The sequence below is a fragment of the Mus musculus genome, chromosome 9 (genome assembly GCF_000001635.26).
Source record: "Mus musculus strain C57BL/6J chromosome 9, GRCm38.p6 C57BL/6J".
NCBI classification, from domain to species: Eukaryota; Metazoa; Chordata; class Mammalia; order Rodentia; family Muridae; genus Mus; species Mus musculus.
In genome coordinates, this window is record NC_000075.6 from 29,061,488 (window position 1) to 29,066,725 (window position 5,238).

The 5,238-nt window shown below is 38.6% G+C and overlaps 1 protein-coding gene and 1 long non-coding RNA gene across 10 annotated transcripts in view; one reads left to right on the forward strand and one right to left on the reverse strand.

The window, feature by feature from the left end:
- Ntm (neurotrimin) overlaps window positions 1-5,238 on the reverse strand; it is a 968,521-nt gene that overhangs the window by 66,739 nt on the left and 896,544 nt on the right. The gene's annotated exons all lie outside the window — the stretch shown is intronic.
- Window positions 1-5,238, forward strand: part of Gm15520 — a 56,398-nt gene that overhangs the window by 25,993 nt on the left and 25,167 nt on the right. For both annotated transcript variants that reach the window (XR_003948298.1, XR_003948299.1), the window contains 3 exons: window positions 425-465; window positions 1,788-1,897; window positions 4,319-4,538. This is a non-coding gene — a long non-coding RNA (predicted gene 15520). The remainder of the gene's footprint in view (window positions 1-424; window positions 466-1,787; window positions 1,898-4,318; window positions 4,539-5,238) is intronic.

Sequence of the window (5,238 nt, forward strand, 5' to 3'; positions counted from 1 at the left end):
GAAAAACCTACAGATCAGGGCAATGGAAGACTATCTTGGGTGGTGAAAAGATGCATATTTGCAGTAGATGTTTCGAGAGCTGTGGAGAAACTAAAACTGGTGTCTAAGAAAGACTGGAAAGTGAATCGGAAAGAAGTGTTAATTTTAGTCAAAGATGGGAAAGAATGACAGAAATAAGAAACTAAGGGAGGAAGCGAGAAAGGGGGGATATAGGTAAAAGGAAGTAATGCAAAGGCAAGGGTGCACCCCATCTCCACAGACCCACATCGTACCTTTTGGGTAAACATCCAGGAGGGAGTTTACTGCATCACGAGATGATCCTGGTTTTATGTTTTATGAGGAACCCTATATTGTTTTGCATGCCTGTAGTGAGTCACATCCCACCCACAATGCATTTACTTCTCTTTCTCCTCCTTCTTCCCAGCACGGTCCTCTCCTCTCTGTCAGCAACAGTCATTCTTTCAGGTAAGCAATTAGTTCTCATGGTGATTTCATTCCCAGTTGTCTAATGATTACTATTGATGAGCTTTGTTTCTTTCCCATGTATCTGTGGATATTTCTATGCTTGCTTTGGAGAGATGTTTAGGTAGGCTCTTGGGAAGGTTTTCAGTAGGTTTTTACCTTCTTCTTCTTTTTAACTATTTAATTGTCTGAGGTAATGTCCTACATATATTATCGCTATTAATCCCATGCCAACTACATGGTTTGTAAATATCTTCTTCCAGTCTGTAGTCTGCTGCTGCACACTAGTAATGGCTTCCTTTGGTGTGCATAACCTTTTGGTTCTGATATAACCCCATTTCCCTGCTTTTGTTTTTGTTTCCCACACTTTCATCATCACATTAAAAAGTCATTGCCTAGAACATTACTGTGTAATTCCCCCCCTGGTTTTCTTCTGATAGTTTAAAAGTTTCTGGTCTTATACTTAAGTCTTTAACCCACCCTAAGTTGACTTTGGTGACTAACATGAGAAAATATTACTCCTTTGTACATGAAAATCCACTATTCCAAGCACCATTGACTAGGTGCTTTTTTCTTTTTTCCCAGGGAAAGGGAGGGAGGATGGATAAGGAACACTTCACATGATTGAAAAGGACATGGGGAAACATTTTGTATTTATTTAAAAATACATATTTGAACACTTTAAATGAAGTTATACTACTTGGGTTGATAATGCCCTCCCCAAAAGCCATAGAATAACTAACAAAACACCTGTACCAGGCATGAGAATTTTCTTTTGAGTTATCAGTGAGGGAAAACCAAGACACTTCCAGAAAAATAGAGGTTATTGATGTTGCTCTTGGTTGCCTCCCAGGACTTGAAGGTAAGACTTTATTGCTGAAAATACTATATACTTCAAACTTAGGGATGTGTGAGGACTCAAGCTGGAACTGACCTGGAAGCTTCCCCGCTGAGGACTAGCTTCCATAGAATCTCAAAGTGCTATGCAAGCTGCCAAGGGGAAAAGTCAATAAACATTCATACCCAAATGCAATACCTATGAACAACAACAATGACGAGCAAGATATACCCAATAGTTGCATGCATATCATGGTCCAACCAATAGCCATGTAATTGGACTTAAGGCCTTTTCAACAGGACAGAATTCATGTCTGGTACTGTAAAACTAGACAACTACCCCATGGCAGGTGATGTCATAGACTATAGAAGAAAGTACTTTACTGCTGCGTGTGCCAACGTATATTCTTGGCATTTGTCTTAGTTTCTTTTCCTATTGCTCAGTAAGATGCTCTGACAAAATTGGCTTCTGAACACTTTGATTTTAGCTCAGAGTCTGGTGAAAATCCACCATAGCAGTGTGGTAGCAGTTGTAGCAGCTTACGACAACTTGTTCACAATGGACCTGCAATCAAGGAGCACAGGAGGGACTCTAAAGGTGGGTTTGCATCTCAGAGCATATACAGGACTTGCAGAGGATTCCAGATCAATTCCTAACACTCACATAACTCTCTATATAATGCCAACAATACACACAATTAAAAACAAAGGTAAATGAAAGAAGCAGTGGGAGACAGATGTTACTGCTGTCCTGCTTCCTCTGTTTTATATAGTTGAGCATTCCTGCCTATAGAATGGCACCACTCACAGTGGGCAAGTTCTCCATACTACATCAACTAATGCAGTCAGACACTCTGCCAGATGCTGATCTTCTCGGTGATTCTGGATTCTGGACTGTTCACTACTACAATGCCTTTGTCATGTTTCATTCTCAAGCTCTTAATCCTGTTCCATTTGTTGATGTGTATAATTTTTAAAGGTATCACACTAATTTGATTTATTTTTCATATAGCTGGAGATCAAGGTGTATGATAATTTACAATTTGTTCTTTTATCTCATAGTTGAAATCAATATTTGCATTTTATGTTGTTATTCATATAGTTTTATTTCTAGAACACAACGTTGGAATATTTGAAAGTCTAAATATTATTTTTTCTAATCCATAGACATCTATTTGTATCTTCTTGAGCATCTTTCCTCAACATGGTATGACTCCCAATACAAGGGTCTTTTACATCCTTGTTAACTTTGCTCTTAGGAGTTCATTCTTCTTGGCTATCATAAATGAAATTAATCGCTTGATTCCAGGTTTGCATAGCCAATTGCTATTTATTTTGTGTGTTGAGGCTGTATTCTGCAATTTCAACATATTCTCTGTCCTGATCTCAGAGGAAAGACTTTCAATTTTTGACCCTTTAAAATAATGTTATCCTTGGAATTATTATCTATGGTCTCAGGTTTGATGTGATGCTCATATCCCTTCTTATACCTAATTAGTTGGGATTTTTTTTTTCATGAAATGATGTCAAATTTTATCAACTATTTTTCTCATGTAAAGGGATGGTCATTTCAGGGCCACGCACAATAGCCACAGTATGGATAAACCCATGTTCATGAACAGATGAAACAATAAAGAAATTGTGGTGTATATACACAATGAAACAATATTCAGACTTAAAAATGAGTGAAATTCTGTTATTTTTGACAGAAGGAACTGCAGACCAGTATGCTAAGCCACATAAGCCAGGCAGAGAAGAAAAAAATACCACATGCTTTATCTTATGTGTATTCTCCTAAAGGACTGAATTCATAGAAGCAGAGAGTACGGCGTTTAAAGACATTGAAAAAAGGAGGAGTGAGGAGATAGTTGTGAAAAGAGGGGAGGAATATGTTAATGTTTTCCTTAATTTTGAGTTCTATTACACAGCATGATGAATACAGTTAATAATAGAGTATTGTACATTTCAAAATTCCTAAGAGTAAATTTCAAACAATCTCATAACAAAAAAAATGTTAAGTATATAAAGTGATGGATATGCTAACTAGCTTGATTTAATTATTCCACATTGTATTCATAAATCATAACATCATTTTGTACCCTATAAATTCATACAATTACAAATTGTCAATTTACAACATTTTTTTTTAAAGCAAGCAAGAGGTGCAGGGAGGTGGAAAAGATGCTTCTCCATTGGGAAGAGGTGGGGCTGATGAGACTGTCAGTCTGGCTGGGGCTGAGCTGAGCACAGTCTGTCTCTGAGGCTGGGAGCTAGTACAGCCTGGCTGTCAGCCTGAGTTAGGGGTTCCAGTCTAGGAGATGATGGTCTGGAAGGCAAAGGACCCTGAGCCCAATTCAGGGAGATATCTTCCAGTTTCTCCTTGGCCTAAATTTACAACCAAGCTTTCAATGCTTGTACTGCTTCTCCAGAGTCTGCATTTGAACAACTTTTGGAAATCTTGGGTGCTAACGAACTCGACTCCCACCCTCCCATGTCTAATTATTGTAGTAGGTTTTCAGCAGACAGGAAGGCAATCTTCATTCTCCATGAGCCTCTGTGTGTACAGCTGAATCTTCTAGCTGTTAGGCTCACACCTTGGTATCAGCCAGTCTCTTGGAAGAGAAGAGGTTCAGGTTTATTGAGTCATGAGACTAGGACACATGGCTAAATCAAGGACTGAAGATTTGACTGACCACAATAAAATCACATCATTCTATCACACATGAAAACAGTTCTTTATGAGTGCCAGGGAAATGGGTGATCACAGAGACTCAGAAGCCAGGTAGCCACAGTATAGTCACTTCCTTTCCTCAAGATCTCATGTCTGTTATTTGCAAATGGAATAACAGAAAAAAAAATGAGCTTGATGATTTTAAGGTTATCTATGGTACTAAAAAAGAATAAATTAAATGGTATGTGTGTGAGTGCATGTACGTGTGTGTATTTGTGCGTGTGCATGCATGCTTCTGATGGGTTGCAATTTATTTCCTTTTCTACCTTGTTTTCTCTTTGTGCACAGGTCCCTTTTAATAAATGTTATATGATAGTCACAAAGACTATGTTTGACAGGCTGTGCCTCAGTCCTGATGTGGCTGCATGTCTCAGGCTGATGTTTCAATAAGAATGACTTCATCTTCCCGTGGCAAGTCTGAGAAGAATGTTATAGCTATCCCACAGGACCATCAGAAGAATCCGAGGCAGCTCATGGGAAAAACACACAAGAGATTCAACAGCCCTAGGTAAACCAGAGTCATTATCATCAGCAGATAGAGTCAGCTGCTGGGCCCTGGGGATGTGTCCTAGGAATAGAGTTTTGCTCTTGGGCACTGCTGTGAAAACATATTATAGAGAAATTCTCTGAATAGCAGAAATAAAGACAGAGCCATGTGACATAGAATAAATATTTTCTTCAAACTGTTAGTGTCCTGCAGGATGTCTGTGTGGTCAGTATTCTGAGAGGAAAGACTTTGTAAAAAAAAAAAAGTTGGAGAAAACTCTGGATTTGGTAGATGACGTGCTGGACTTTTTAGAACCCCCATATACATTGTATGTGTCATAGATAATGAAATGACATGGAGAACAATTGCGTTCCTAAACATGTTGGCAAACCTGAATCTTTCTACCTACAGAAGTATCTTTTCTCCTCCTCAAAATTATCAGTGCTTCTCTGAACACAGCCTCAGAAATGACAGTGCATATAGTACACCTTACCCTGTTTACCCATCCTCTTGTCAGGACTGAAAGCACACATGTATGCATACATGTAAGAACTTCTTTCCCATAAATGATCTCTCTGAAGAGTATCCCATAGCAACAATAGCTTTGTTACTTAAGTTTTAAGCAAATACTCTGGTTCTAGCAGCCCCAGAAAACTAGGCTTGACTGTTAGTAGCAAATGCTCATTAAAGAAATGAGGAAATTTAATTAATGTGTCCACAG